The following is a 16,502-nucleotide window of genomic DNA, read 5'->3' on the forward strand; positions in this document are numbered from 1 at the left end:
ATCACACCTGGAATTGGAGGCGCCGAGGAGCTGATAGAGTCAGCCTCGCAGAGGAGACAAGTCAATCAGCGCGGAGATGCGCGTGGAGACACCGGCTCCCGAGGCCCGGCGCCTTCATTCATTCTGGGATTTACACTTGTCAGGCTGCTGCCTGGGGGTGGGCAGGAGGAGGGGTGGGCAGGAGGCTGGTCTCACTTCAGCTCCACTTAAAACGGGATGACTGGCGGCTTCTCCGTGGGGGGAGGGGGCACAACAGGCTGGATCCCCTTGCTCTTGCTCCCTTCCACTCCTTTACCCCGTGGGTCATTCCTCAGGGCAGCGGACAGGGATCGGGACAGTGGGTGGTCTCAGAGCCAGGGGCATGGACGGCCTAAGCACCCCTTGTCACGGTGGGAGCACGTGAGGGCAAAAAGAATTCGGTCCTGGGGTCCTGGGCACTGGGTCAAGTGGGAGGGAGCACTGGGGAAGGAGGGATAGATGTCAAAGGACTACTTCGTAGCAATTTTACCTGTCATCAGATGAAATGGAAGAGACCTTGTTTTTCCTTTCATTCATTCCTTTACTCATACACTAAATGGTGTTCTATCAGGCTCCCTGTGAAGGGCTGAGACTTCAACAGAGCCCCCCCCCCCATCCTGCAAGAAAGGGGAGACTTATTAGAGCTTCTCAGATTGCTGTTTCTGCCCTAGAATTAGTGTATTAACATACAGTGTCCCCCCCCCCCCCCACACACACACCTCCATCTCTGACCATACCTTCATAATTCTCAGCACGGTCATTTATAAAGTGATTTTTCACATATAAACATAACTGTGCTAAGTGCTGTGCCAAGGAAAATGCCTGGAGATATAAATTCCAGATGGAGAGAGAAACACTGAGTTTCCATTGCTGTTTAAACATCTATTTTATTTTTGTCACCATGAAAGTAATATAAATTCATTACAGAAAACTTGGAGTGCCCAGCCGGGCGTGGCTCAGCGGTTGAGCGTCGGTCGACCTAGGATCCAGGGGATCGGGGTTCGATCCCTGGTCAGGGCACATGCCCGGGTTGTGGGTTCAATCAATGACTCTATCTTCATTGATGTTTCTGTCTCTCTCTCTCCCTCTCCTTTCCTCTCTCTGAAATCAATAAAGATATATTTAAAAAAACACACAAAAAAACAGAAAACTTGGAGTAATAGAGAGGGAAACAAAATCACCTAAGGATGAAGTTCACTTCCTTCTAGTCTTTTTTCTTATATCTCTTTATCTTTGTTTTTCTTTTCTCAAATGCCATTAGCTCAGGGTATGTCCTATGTCACTAAATGTGGAGTTCGGGTAGAAGCGTCGTTTCCTCCTCTGACCCCCATTCAGAGTGGCCCCTGAGGACAGGGCTTCATTCTGCCTGATGCACAGGCACAGAAATGGCGATGCAAGCGTTTGGCAGGCTGATCTCTTAATCCAGATTGGTGCAGTCGTTTGAAACTGAAAGCAGCTCCTTTTTATGTCGCCTGCTTCTCGGCATTAACTTCTCTTTGATGTAATTTTTGCTTCCGATGCTCTCTCCCTTCATGGGTTAGATTAGTGTGAAATTGGCCTGGCTCCTCCAGAGACTGCAGTGTTAAGCTTCAAATGCTTGGTCCTTATTGGAAATCCTTAACCCACATCAGGGGAAAAAGTGGCAGCAGTTACTTGGGAGTGCGTGGGGCGGGGGGAGGAGGGTTGAGTGTAGGGCAAGAGGGAGAGAAGGGTTTGTTGGCAAGAGGAGGGTGGGGAAGTTGACACTCTTCTCCACTGACTGCTGCAGATCTGCTCACCTTGGTCTTGGTGGGAGGGGGGAGGAATGGATCTGAGGGAGCTGGAAAACATGATACCCGGGAAGAAACCCTGTTTAGTTGGCTGGAGCTGTCCAAAGGTGTTGGTGCTGAAAGGTAACAGTGTTTGGGAAAATAACAGGGTAATATTACATACCCCTGACCAGATCCCTGGGGTTATGCCTGCCCCTATGGGTGTTCCACCTGGTTCATATGTGACCCTGAAGCACATACCAGACACAGTTGCCAATATTCTGTGAGGATTGGCAGGAGTGGCCTCTCCACCAGGTCAGCCCTGCTCTCTTGCTTCCCTCCCACGAGGCAGAGAATGGCAACTTGTAATTGGGCCAGGCTGCTGAAGGGAGGTACTCAGCCGCAAGGTAGACTCACCTGAGCATCTAACCCAGGAGAGGTCACCCTCCCCCATTTTTAAGGCTGAATGAGGGTGGGGGGTCCTGCTGTGATTCGGACCATTCCAGAGGGAAGCGGTGCTCCAGGTTTGTGATCACACCTCCACCTTACTCCCCTAATAACAACCTCAGGCCCTCTGCCATCAAATTCAGATGGCCACCTGAGGATATCACTGGAGGACAGAAGCTGACAGCCTAGCTCACACTGTCCCCACAGGCCGTAAACTGTCCAGCTACCAGGGTGTTCTGGGGGAACTTCAGACTCTCCATTCAAAGGCAGTCGAGCTCTAGATATTCCTAGTTTGTTTCCAACCTACATGTACTTCCCCCTGCATTCCCCACCCAGCCTTCTCTGCCGGACTAGCCTTGACCTGCACTTGTACCCAGCTTCAGCCTCAGTTTCTTTTCTTCCCCATAATGCCTCACTCCTGAGCCTCGGCCCAGTATGTTCATGACCCTTCTTTCCCTTGGTCAGTCGGCTGTTTCTTCCCCTCACTCCCAGTGGGCCCTTCCACCCACCTTCCCACTCACCTGGCTCCTGGGCTTTCTTTGTTCCTCCCGGACCCCCGGCTTGGCCCACTTGGCCCCACTCTGGCCTCTACACGTGTCAGCGCAGTGGAAGGGCCTTGGCCCACTTTGGCTTAGCCTCGTGCCTCCTCGCGCATGGGGCCTCCTTGAGCCTGCAAATCACTCCTTCCATTGTCAGCCGGCAAATTGGTTTGTCCTCTCGCAACCCGGCTCTCATTACCTTGCCGGAATGAAGCGGTATCTCCTCGGTGGAGGCTTCCCGTGCCTGCCGCCGCTGGCATAATAAATGAAGACAAAGTGCCGGCGGCATAGACCATCTCTCCCACCGCACCAGCAGCCGCTGCCAGCTTCATTATTCGCTTAAGTTGCCGGAGAGAATTACTTAACCCTGACCCGTGTATTAGGGGCCTGTATTAATGCCGCGACAGGCGCCTCTTACGGCAGAGAACAATTTATTAGTGCCGAAACAGGCTGCTTTTCTCTGTCATTTTTCCAATCTGAGCTTTGAACACACATCATTAAACTTGTCTGACTCTCTCCCCTCCTCCATCATTCCTCTTTCATTTTTTTAAACAGAAAATGCCTTCGAGAATGGAGATTGTTCTGAAAATCTCCAAGTACCTCTCCCCCTCTTCCTCTCTCCCATTTCTTCTTTCCTTTTTCCTTGGCCTCTTTTTGGTCTTGGCCTCCTTGCTGGTGGCCCTCCTACTTTAGAGTCAGACTGTGATGGGAGGGAGCATTTGGTTCCAGGAAGAGAACCCAGACGTGGGAGTTGGGGAGAGAGCGATCATAGCTCCCTGTCCTCTAAGCCCTGCGTCAGTTGTCTCTCCCTCAGGTTCCTTTTTCACAGGCAGCCTCTGCCTCTCTTTGTGCCTCCAGCTGGGGGTCTCTTTCTCTGAAAACAGACATTGCGATCCTCTCTGGGAGCTGAAAGACCTGGTTATGAGGAAGACTGGGCAGGGTTCCTATTTGTCATGGGGACTTTCTCATGTCCACATTTGGGAGGGAAGGTTGGGGAGGGTTTGGAAGCACCGAGAGATGGCCACGCAGTGTCTGAATACCCTGAGCCCTGGTGCAGTGGCTGGCCACAGCCTGGGAAGTTGGCCATTGGGTTATGCAGCCACATGGCTCTCCCTGACCATGGCACGCAGTGTCAGTTTCTAGGTGTTCTCATCTCTGGCTTCTTACGTGGCATAGTCTCAGCACCTGAGTTCAACCTATAACTTGCATGTCTTGTCTGGCTGCTGGTCTTGGCTCTTCTGGCCTTGCACATACCCTTATGCCTAGTACCACTGCTGCCCAGAGCCACATGGAGCCATTCTTCTCCCTGGCGATTATCTTCTACCCTTCATATTGCGGACACATGTGGCGACTGTCTTAGTTGGTGTTCCCCTAAAAGCAGAGCTTGAGCAGACTTGGGTACAGATAGTTGGAGAGATGACAGCAGGAAGCAAGAGTGAGGGGTGGAGAAAGTGAGGCTGATTAGGATGAAAGCCAATAAATAAGTGTGTTATTGAAAGGACAGTGGGGCTTGATGCGCCGCCAGGCCCTCTGAGCCATGAATGCCTCCCAGAATTAGCTTTCTGGAGAGCCCGGGATATCTGTCCACATGGTCCTGTCCCCCATTGGCCGAGGGTTGCCCCAAGGGTATAAACTCTCCCATCCTTCTCCATGGAGCTGTGTGTGTGTGGTGGGTACTGCTGAGCACCATCTTCTTGGAGAAGTCCCTAGGCAGAAGACTGAAAAGAAATGTGAGTGTCCTCTCATGGTGATGGGTTTGGTTGGGATGGGTTCACATGGACCTGACCAGCACAGCTCTGGCTGAAATCAGAATTGGGCTGGGAGGATGTGAGGTGGCATCAACAGCTTTTGCTTCGGCCACCATCCCACAGGCTCACTTCCTCTCACTACCCCCCTCCCTCTCAGTCCCCAACCCCAGGGCCTCCATCAGTTCTCGGCCTGGCTATGGGCTGCAGTCACAAATGATGTCACAGATCAGGCAGGGATGTAAACGAGTGAGGCAGGATGGGGGAAATAAACAGGAACTGGTCGGGAACTGGCAAATCAGAGAGTAGTGACAATCTTGTAAAGACGATGACATGATTTTTAAAATGCATGCTATTAGACAAACCTGTATGGGGGCTAGAAAATTTGACCTAGAGACCACGAATTTAGCATCACTGTGACTAGTGTCTTTAGAGAAGATGTGACTTTTGCAAAGTTTCCACTCACTTCTTTGCATTTTCCCAACTCTAGCTGATGGCTTTGGGGACTGTTTGAAAGTGAGTCCCGGGGAGAGGGGCTGAGGGAGGCAGAAGAGCAGGAAAGCCCATCTATGAAGCCGGTGGCTTTCCCCTAGCCCAGTCCTTCCCAAATTCCCTCAGCCTCCAGATCCCTGCAACCCTCCCTCCCGCTTAGCTCAATAGCTCTTGAAAGTTCTCTAATCACCTCTCTGCTTCCTGCATTAATGAGCCTCTCATCTCACTGATGGCAATCAGAATATTTGCTTATGAAAGGGACACGGTTAATAACACGATTGCTCCCCTCCGCCTTCTTCCTTCCTCTTCTCCCTCCTCCCTTTCCCTCACCCTCCACACAATTCTCTCAATTAACGATAGGCAGAAATTAATTTTTCCCCTCGATCGAAACAATTGCAGGGAAGCGGATTGCCAGCGTCGCTTCAGATAGGGACCGCTCCCAGCAGAGTGGAGAGAAAGGAGGGGAGATGGAGGAGATACGCACGGCCCTATCTGCAGGCACAGGACAGAGTAATACAAATGTTATCCTTAGAAATGTACTTAAAGAGGATATGTTTATAATTCGGAGGGGATTTTCAGGGGCTCTCCTGCCCTCCCTTCCTCTCCAGGGCACTCCGCTCCACTCACTGCTGCAGAGCAGAACCCAGAGTTTGTTGGGAATTTTGCTCTTGTGGCCTCAATGAGTGGAGTGGGCCTGGAGTGAGAAGAGAAGATCAGGTTAGCCTGGGGGTCACTGTCAAGGTCCAGGGGCCCAGGGCTTAGGCCACTACTGATAGTTGCTCACTTTGTAGCCAAACACCAAACACCAGGTGTCAGGTCTGGGTTGTGTGGCTTTCCAGGTGAGGGCCTCACTTATTTGCCATCTTTAACATCCCTTCTGTGCCTGCCTGGACTTTTGGCTTGGGCTTCCCTCCCAGCCCATTCTTCCATCCAGGTAGAGAGGCAGGGGCCTTTGTAGAAGCCAAGATCATATCCGAGCTAAATAGTGTTAAGAACAGATTCTGGAGCCAGACAGCCTGGGTTTGAATCCCAGCTCTGCTGCTTAACAGTTCCGTGATTATAGGCAAGTCACTTAACTTCTCTGTGCCTTAGTGTCCTCATCTGTAAAATGGGAATCACATCTACCTCATAGGCTTGTTATACTTAAGGTTGTAAGTACTTAGAACAGTACCTGGTCGGTAGCAAGTGCTATTTATATGTTTGTAAAAAAGTAAAGGAATAAAAAGGCCTATACTCCTGTGGTGGTCAGGAACTCATTAATCCATTCATCCACACGTACTGCTCCTAGGGAGAGAGGATCTAGACATTTTACAGATTGTGTGGTCTCTGCACTTGAGTTGTAAGCATCTATAACGTGGGCAGAACTCACCATCAGAGTGGTGTGTGAGGTGCTATGGGATTTCAGAAGGAGGAGGAAGGGAAATTCAGGCTGGCTGAACAATCAGGGTTGGCTTCACAGAGGAGGTGGCATCTGAGCTGAACTTTTAAGAGTAACTTAAATTTCCATCAGTTGAGAAAGGTTGCTGCTGGGCAGAGGGGGCCAGGAGAATGAGAGTGTGTCATTGCAATGCCCACGGTCGGGCGGGAAATTTGGGGAACTGGGTGGGGGAGGGGGATTAGAGTAGTCCCTTCTGTCCTCTCCACCCTTCCGTGTTCACCCACACCTCGTCCCCACTCTCCTCTTTCTCCCAACACCGAAGAAAGATGAACTTCTCTCGGGGCGAGAGAGAAAGTTATCATGAGCAAAGAAGGAAGCGTGATTAGGGATGCCACCCCTCCCCCACAGGCTTCTCGGGGGGCGCTGAGCCGGACAATGCGTCGGGTTGGGAGGAGAAGAGAAGGAGAGGGAGAAGGGAAAACAATACATGCTAAGTGCAGGGGAAAACGGGGCGCAGCGCCGCTCCCACTTGTTAGATTGAAGGCGCCTCTCCAGGGGGGGCCGGCTCCAAATTGCTAATTAGCGCCTCTGAAAAGGCCGGGCTCTGATACGCGCGGCGCTGAAAGGCCGCGGTTAATGAAGCGGCGGCGAGCCCGCTTCCCTTGGACTGGCCTTCACCCCCCCCCCCGGCGCCCCGGGCCCGCGAACAATGGGGCGGGGGCGCGCGTCCCGCAGGCCTCCCCGGGACGGCGCGCGCGGGGCGCGGGGGGCGGCGCGGCGCCGGCGAAATGTGGAGGCGGCGATAAGGCCGCGGCGGGAAGAGGCTCACTCCCAGGGGCCCGGGGAAAATTTGCAGCTATTATGAAGGAGATGAGGCAGATTAAAAGCCCTCGCGCCCGCCGCTCGGCCCCTTTATTGAGTGGCTTCATCTAGGAGATGAAAGAAGTTGGAAATGACTTTCCCTGCTTTGCGCGGCCGGAAACTCCATGGCGCATTGCTTGACTTTATGCCTTCTTTTGTTTCTCTCTTTCTTGTCTTTAACCCCTGAAGGACTTCCCTGGGCAGCCACAGGCGCTGGAGGCCGCGAAAGAAAGGCTGGCAGCGCGTCCCCCGTGGACCCCTCGATCCAGACCTTGGGGGTCTCGGGCCCCTGGGTGATCGCTGGGGGCGAGGGCCGAGCGAGGGGAGAGCAGCCTGCAGGCCCCGGCAGCCCCCAGCGGAGGCTGGGTGGCCCATTATGCAGCTGGGTTAGAGGCTCCCCTAAAGCCCCGGGCCTGTTCCCACAGCCAAGCACCTGGCCTCAAACCCAAACTCCACCACACATTAGCTGAGACCTTGGGTAAGTGACCCAACTTCTCTGTGCCTCAGTTTCCTGTCTGTAAAATGGGGACAATGATAATAATACTAGTACCTACTTCACAGGTAGGATAGACTGATTTCATGACTGTCCCTGATTTTTCACGCTTCCCTGTATCTCTACCCTTTGTTAGTGCCTTTCCACACTGACTCTGGGCTTGGCCATGTCACCAGCTTTGGCTATTGGGTCAGTTACAAGCTTGACTCAAGCAGCGGCATGAAAAAGGGCTGTGGTTTCTGTTTTGGAATGTGCACCTGTGTGTGTACTTCTCTATGAGAAAGTAAGGGGGATAGCCTGTGGTCGTGAGAAGATGACTGTGACAGTCTGATGGAGCCACGTGGCAAAGATGTGGCTGAGAAGGAAGTTGTCCCAGGCAAATATTATACTATAGCAGCCAGCCCCTAGCTGATTGCAGATATATGAGCAAGCCCCGCCCAAATCTGCCAGTCCTAGCCCAGATGGGCAGGACTTTCCAGCCAGCCAATGGACTTGTGAGAGATAATATGTCAGTGTTGTTTCAAGCAAAATGTTGGAGTTGCTTGTTATGCAGCATTATTGTGAAATAGGTAACCAGTACATAAATTGGTGCCTAGAAGTTTGATGCTGCCAAAAACGAAACAAAACCCAACCCTAAGATACATAGCTGTAGCTTTGGGATTGGAAAGCAAGTAGAGGCCAGCATAGATGATAGAGAAATTGCTATAGCAGGTTGGAAAAAAAGGTGACCCATATTATATATGGTGAAACATTCAGTAGAACTATTGTCTGAGATTATATGGAAGGTAGGAACAGTACTTAACGAACTTATGAATTTGAGAAATGAGATTTCCATGTAGAATGTTGAAAGGCTCTTAGTACCTGAATATGATAAGGTACTATGAGAAAGAGATGAGCTAAAACAAAGAAACAACTAGTTTGTTAACAGAACTTAGAGGGACTATAAAGGGACCAGAACTTGCCAAATTGGAAAATAAAACTATTCCTCATCTCTAGTCTCCCTAGCTCATAAAGATTCTCAATGTAATACAAGGCCTGGGACTTCTACTTCTCGCCTTAGAGCAATGTAAAATATGTGTAATTGGAGTACCAGAAGTGGAGAGAAAGTGAGAGGGGGAAAATATTTGAAGAAATAAGAGCCAAAAAATGTCCAAATGCAATAAAAATTCTAAACCCACAGATCGAAGAAGCTCAATGAATCCCAAGGGCAAGAAACATGATGAACATGACACATCATCATCAAATTGCTTAAAACTAGTGATAAAGAGAATATCTTAACAGCAGCAACAGTATAAAGACATATCATGTTTGGAAGAAAAAAAGATAAGAATGACAGTAGACTTTGTCTCAAAAATAATGTGAGCCAGAAGACAGCAACATCTTTAAAGTACTGACAGAAAAACACCATCAACCTAGAATTCTATATCCAGCAAAATATCTTTCAAAAATAAAGGCACTATAAAGACTTCTTCAGACAAATTTTAAGGAATCATTCCCAATATACGAGAACTACAAGAAATGTTAAAGAACATACTTCAAGGCCCTGGCCAGGTACCTCAGTTGATGAGACCATCATCCCAATATTCCAAGGTTGTGGGTTCAATCCCTGACCAGGGCACATACAAAAGTCAACCAATGAATGCGTAAATAAGTGGAACAACAAGTCAATGTCTCTCTCTCTCTCCCTTCCTCTCTCTCTGTCTAAAAATAGTCCAGTACGCCTGGCCGGGCGTGGCTCAGTGGTTAAAGCGTCGACCTAGGATCCCGGCGATCAGGGTTTGATTCCCGGTCAGGGCACATGCCCAGGTTGTGGGCTGCAGCCGATCAATGACTCTCTCATCATTGATGTTTCTATCTCTCTCTCTCCCTCTCCTTTCCTCTCTCTGAAATCAATAAAGATATATTAAAAAAAATAAAAATAAAAATAGTCCAGTATGACTGGTGACCTTATAAAGAGATACACACAGAGGGAAAGCAATGAGAAGAAAGTTATCTATGAGCCAAGGAAGCAGGGCTCAAAAGAAACCAAACCTGCCAATGCCTGATCATGGACTTCAAGTCTCAAGAATTGTGAGAAAATACATTTCTGTTGTTTGAGTCACCTAGTCTGTGGTACTTTATGACAGCCCTAGCAAACTAACATACTAACCATATCGATAATCATATGAAATGTAAATATTCTAAACAACCTAGGTCCCCACCACCGCACCAAGCCAGCCAGAACAGTGCCAACTTGTCTTTTTAATGAATAAATCTCTGACTTGAGAAAAGCCACATTTGAGGAGTTGCATTTGGCCCTAATATAGATCAAAACATCGTAGACTCCCAGGCTGATGCCATGGTTGAATGAGACTTTGGGTATCTAGGATGGGGTGTGAATATTTTATATGTGGGAGGGATATGAATAATTGTGACAAGAGGAAGGACTGTGGTAAGATGATGCCATTAATGTGCCCTCCAAAAAGATATGTTCAAGTCCTAACGTCCAGTACCTATGAGTGTTAACTCATTTGGCAATAGAGCCTTTGCAGATGTTATAAGGTTAAGATGAAGATTCCTGGATTAGGGTGGGCCCCAATCCAATGATTTGTGTCCTTATAAAAAGAGAAGAGACAAAGGGATAGCCACACACAAAGGGAAGACTGCCTTGTGGAAATGGAGACAGAGATTGGAGTGATGCATCTATAAGCCAAGGAATGCCGAGAACCACCAGACACTAGGAGGAGACAAGGATCCTTCCCTAGAGCATTTGGAGGGAGCGCAGCCCTGCTAACACTTTGACTTTAGATGTCTAACCTCCAGAATTATGAGAGAATACATTTCTGCTATTTAAAGCCACCCAGTTTTTGGTACTCAGTTAGAGTAGCCCTAGGAAACTAACACAACCTCATAGCCTCTGCCCTGACTGTTCCCTCTGCCTGGAACGTTTGTCCCTGAGATGGTTGGATGGCACATTCCCCCCTTTCTTTGAGGTATTTTCTCAGATGAGCCCGTATCAAAGAGACGTGTCACAAATAGCAGCAAGTCCCCACATCCAGCATTTCCTTTCCCCTTACCCTTCCTTGTTCTTTTTCAAAGCATTTCCACCACCTGACAGTTCGTATATTGATCCATCAATTGTTTGTCTTCCTTCCCTGAAAGGAAAGAATGCTGAAGGCAGGGGCCTTTGTCTATGTTGTTCGTGGGTATATCTTCCTATCGAGGACGTGGTAGGCACTCATTAAACATACCCTGATTACTTGAATGAATGTGAGTGCAGTCAACACCTGCCAAATACCTCCTGAAAGGGGAGGAGAGAGAATAGTTCGGATCACAGTCATTTCAAACCAGCCACGTGACCCCGTTTAACCTCTCTGAGCTTCAGTTTCCTCATCTGTGTAAGTCAGGACAATAGCACTTCATTAAAGGATAATTTTGAGGAGTAATTAAATGATTTTGTCAATAAATAATGGAGGACGCAAATCTCTCTGTATAATCCCCATATGTCTAGCAGTTAATATATATCATGTATGTGTGTATGTATTGCTAGGTGCATCCAATGTGGTAAGCGCATTCATTTTAGATGCATTATAATTTAGTGGTTAAGTGCATGGCTCCTAGAGTCATTCTGCCTGGTTACATACTTACCAGTTGCGCAGCCTTGAGCAAGCTACTTAACCTCTCCATGCCTTAGTTTTCTCCTCTGTAAAATGGAGATAATAGTACTTACTTCAAAGGATTTCTGTGAGGATTATTGAGTTAATCCACGCTGATATGTAGAATAGTGTCTGGTACCCACTGAGCACTCAACAGATGTTAACTACTGCAGCCGTGCTCTGCATGACCACATTATGGTCAACCACGGGCTGCATATACTTGGACCCATAAGATTATAATGGAGCTAAATTTTCTGTAGGAAATAAAAGGATATGTGGTTGAGGAGGAAGTTTTTTTCTCTCTGACAGGATCAGTATCGGTGGGGCAGGGCAACAGGTTCCCTGTCACTCACAGCACCTCAGTTGTGAGTACACAGATGACATTCCAATCAGTAGCCACTGACCTGTGCAGCACAGAGGAGCCCGACCCCCCAGGGCTACACATTCAGAGGGCACTTCAGCCCTCCCAGATCTAACTTGATGGTCTTGAGAGTACATTGCTGTAAATTCTTTGTTAAGGACCTAAGACCCTGTGCAAGGACACAGGTCCACAGGAGTAACCTTAGAAAGTACGAAGTGCCACTGCCACTTTAGTAAAAGCTTCCTGTGGTCGTGTGGGGCCAGCCTGTCCTGTACTTTGGAAATATTTTCAGGTTGTAATGATATAAAACATAGATGAGTTTTATTTCTTGCATCAATTCAATGCCCCAGAGAGCCTTTGTGCCAGAGAAGGCCAATGAAATCAAAATCAAATTTCCAAAGACAGAATACTGAGGTCTCAGTTTTTTACCCTCTCCTTGTTAAACACCCTAGGTTTTTTGTTTGTTTTTGTTTTTTAGTTTTTATGAATACCACAAATTTCTTTAATCTGACCACTGCTCCAACATGCAATAGCCAAAACCACATGGCCCTGATAACCTATTATTTTGATCTCTCTGTCTTGATTTATTATTTCTACTGATCCTCAGGCAACTTTCACTCCCTCCTGACAGTCACTACTATGGTGACCTACACCTTACCCAGCCGTTTCTCTTCAAAATTTCCGTTCAATACAGCCCACAGCCCTGCTCATGGAGCAGCCTTGACAGCTTCAATGTTCTATTTCTGACCCTGTCAAAAGGAAGTAAGGGGAGGGCTTGTGGGGCAGTGTTTATAGTGTCCAGTAGTGTCCTAGGCCTTCACATTCACTCACCACTTAGTCACTCACCCAGAGCAACTTCCAGTCCTGCAAGCTCCATTCATGGTGAGTTCCCTATACGGGTGTACCATTTAAAAAGTCTTTTATGCTGTATTTTTACTGAGTTTTTCTGTGCTTAGATATGTTATAACACAAATGCCACTGTGTTATAATTACCTACCTTATTCAGTACAGTAACATATTGTACAGGTTTATAACCTAGGAGCAATAGGCTATATCACGTAGCCTAGGCTATCCCATCTAGGTTTGTGTAAGTGCACCCTATAATGTTTGCACAACGATGAAATTGCCTAAGGGCACATTTCTCAGAACGTGTCTCCATCATTAAATGACATATAACTGTATTATTCTATCATCTAACTTAATCTATGCATTTCTCAGGGAGTTCCTGGCACATTGGTGCTCCATAAATTCTAATTTTCCTTTCTGGACCCTCCACAAAGTCAGCGTGAGCTGCCTTTTTATTACAGTTCTCCATGCTCCCCAGTGAGCTGCAGCTTTAACAGTCTTGGCCTAGCTGTACTATCCAGAGGAGTGGTTGCCTTCCCAGATGAGGCCAATGGCAGAGATGAAGCAAAGGAGGGGGGTGGGTACAAGAATACTGTAGAAATGGAATTCATGAGGACTGGCATTTAATTAGATGAAAAGGTATAAGGAAGAACGGGAATTAAAAATGGCCTTGAAGCTTCTCACCTGGGTGACTTCATGATGGTGGTGACATTTCCCAAACAGGGAACAATGGTTAAGGGGCAGATCTGATAGAGATTATGGAAGAAACTAAACTTTGTTGTGTTATCTTAACTTGGAGGTTCTGGTGGAGTAAACAAATGGAGCTATCTAGCAGAAAGCTGAAAATAAAAGCTGGATTTCAAGAAATGTGGGTACTTTCAGTGCTGGTGGAGGCAACTGACACCATGGAAGCTGATATGATTTGTTGGGGAGAACTTCACTTAAGCAGAAAAGAAGGCTGATGGCTGTGGACACCTTTTGAATATTTCCATCTTTCTGTCCTGTGAGAGTCACAGATTCAGCATGTCCAAAGTGGCATTAATCATCTTCCCACAAAACCTTTTTCTTTTCTTGTCTTCTCTAGCTGTGCAAATGCCACTCTCTTAGTCACTCTGGCTCGAAAGCTCAGTCATCTATATCTCCTCCTTTAATTATTTTCATAATAAGTTTCCCCTATAAAAAATTTTGAACATCCATAAAGATCATAGATATAGTCATTTATAATGGAATTATTTTGGATGGTTTGTAGTATATCATTCTGGTCATATTTCTATGCAAATATAGATTTAATTTCCTTTATACATGATTAGAGTCATACTCTACATTTTTAGAGTAATGTCATGTAGAAATGTACACAATCAGAAATTGACAACTTTTCATGTTATTAAATATTCTCCCACAACAATTTTAAAATGCTCACAGATATTCCATTCCATAGATGTACCATAATTTAGATAACTAACCACCGTTGTAGGGTTTCTGGTTTTTTTCTAGTCTTCTCATCTCTCCTTCCACAATGCTGCAAAGATGAATTTACCTGTATTTAATATTTTTGTGCCCATTTCCAATTTTTCCTTTAAATAAAATTCCTAGAATTTCTGTGTCAACAGGCATGTACATTTTGAAAAATAACCTCTTAATTTTAGAATTGTTTTAGGTTTACATAAAATTACAGAGGCACTACAAATCATTCCTATATACCCCATACCCAGTTTCCCCTATTAACATCTCTAGCTGTGCAAATTAGCATAGCACATTTGTCACAATTAATGAACCAATATTGAGATATTATTATTAACTAAAGCCCATACTTTATCCAGGTTTCTTTACTTTTTACCTAATGTCCTTTTTGCTGTTCTAGTATCCCACTGAGGATACCACATTATATTAAGTTGTCCTGTTGCCTTCGGCTCCTCTTGGCTGTGACAGTTTCTTAGACTGTCCTTGTCTTTGATGACCTTGGTGATTTTGAGGAATACTGGTCAGGCATTCTGTAGAATGTTCCTCAACCGGAGTTTGTCTGATTTTCTTTGATCAGACTGGGGTTGTGGGTTTGGGCAGGAAAGAGATAAAACACTACTCTCATCATATCTAGTCCACAGACTGTCAACATGATTTATCACTGTTGATGTTAACCTTGATCACCTGGCTGAGGAAGTGTTTCTCTAGTTTCTCTACTATAAAGTTACTCATTTCACTCCTTACTGTACTCTTTGGAAGTCACCGTGCCCAGCCCACATTTAAGGAGTGGGGAGTTACACTTCAGGGTGGAGTATCTACAGAAATTATTTGCAACTCTTCTGCACTAGACAGTGAACTGTTCTTTCCATTTATTACTTTATTCATATCAGTATTCACATCATTATCTTGTATCAGTATGAACTCATAGATATTTCTTTTATTCTAGAGTTATAATGCAGTAGTACTTTACTTGTTTTGTTGCTCAAGGCATGTGTATTTTTTTAATACCCTGAGTAATTCACTGCAAAGCTACCCTGCCAAGGTTCTACCAACTCAAGTGGTTGAAATGAGGATCTGTTTCCCCTCAACTTCACACACCCTTTATAAAAGCAGGTCAGCAAGCAGGGACCAGTTCTATGCCCCTCCCTAGCGCCCAATTTCCCGGCGAGAATAAAGCCAGCAAGGGGGCGCCCTTCCCCAGACGGGCACCTCACCCCCCACGCCCCGCCCCGCCCCGCCCTAACGCGGCCCCGCCTTGACCTCAGCGGGCTCCCTAAGCTTCCCCATGGCCCCGCCCTACTTGGGGCGGAAGTAGGTGCGGCCGCGGGCCGGAAGCGCTGGGCGGGGGCGGGCCCTCTCGGGCAGGTAGCTCCTCCCACTCCACCGCCGCACCACCCCTCCGGCCCAGACCGGAAATGAGGTCAGACAGGGAAACCCCGGCGGGGAGACTCGGCCCCCAAAGCGGCGGCCGTTGGAGGTGCCTCTGGCAGCTGGTGAGGGGGAGATGCGGGTTGAGAGGGTCGGGGCCCAAGGGGCCGGCGGCAGCGGGGCTCCGTGCTCTGGGCCGTGACTGAGCCGCTAGAGGCTTCATGGGGCCGCGGCGGCCGGCGGGAGGGGCGAGGGTGACGGGGCCTTGTTTTTCAAGGCCCATCGCCTCCGACCCGGGGGTTGGTGGTCGGGTCGTGTCCTGGGCGACAGTCACCTCTTCTCTCTGGCTTTTTTGGGCTGGCGACAGCGTAAGGGCTTGGTGTCCAGAGCCGTGGTCGCTCTAGTCCTCGGGGGCGGGCCCGGGCGTAGGGGAGAGTCTTCGAAACACGCTTTTTTCATCACATATGTGGCCATGTTGCGACCCCTGATCGCGGAGAGAGCTTAGTCACCGGGACTTGATTTTTCGCAGTTTCTCCGCTGGAGGGGACTGACCCCTTGCCTCCGGAGAGCAAGCAGGAAGGTCCCACCTTTCCCGCCGCCTCCGCCCCCAACCTCGTCTCCCCCTCGTCTCGTCGACACTGCGCCTGCTTCTCTCTTTACTTCTACCAGTTCCCTCTTATTCCTTTGCCTAAATCAGACAGCCTTTCCTCTTCCCGAGCGCTTGCCTGGACCCGAGGGTCCTCCTGGACTGGAGGTGGAGTCTCAGGGTTCCTCGGTCACCCACTTTTCAAATTGCAATCTTGGAGGCAGGAAAGATTCTGAGCAGGCATTCGACTGCGAGTTGTTGGGTGACTTGGTTCCATGTTAAAGTTTGTGCAGTTCTGCCTGAGTTTTGAAAGCAGTAGTTCTTTATTTGGGAAGTAGGTGTAGACATGCCATTCCCACTTGTTTATTTTGGTCTTTGGGACAGTCGCCTCCCAAACCCCAGTCTCAGCGTTTTAAACTACTTACTTTCTAAAGGAAAGTGATCCTTTTTGTGTGTGTGGCTTTTGACACTTTGAGAAGTTTTGTTTGGTTGGTAGTTTGGAACTACTGTAGATGTCTCCATTG

The 16,502-nt window shown here is 47.9% G+C and overlaps 1 protein-coding gene across 3 annotated transcripts in view; it reads left to right on the forward strand.

The window, feature by feature from the left end:
* Positions 1-15,427: 15,427 nt before the first annotated feature.
* Positions 15,428-16,502, forward strand: part of GPATCH2L (G-patch domain containing 2 like) — a gene marked incomplete at its 3' end in the record, with an annotated part of 50,317 nt that continues 49,242 nt past the window's right edge. For all 3 annotated transcript variants that reach the window (XM_081117360.1, XM_081117359.1, XM_081117361.1), the window contains exon 1: positions 15,428-15,517. The remainder of the gene's footprint in view (positions 15,518-16,502) is intronic.

This window comes from Miniopterus schreibersii, assembly GCF_964146895.1.
Source record: "Miniopterus schreibersii genome assembly, chromosome: 1".
Taxonomy (NCBI): domain Eukaryota; kingdom Metazoa; phylum Chordata; class Mammalia; order Chiroptera; family Miniopteridae; genus Miniopterus; species Miniopterus schreibersii.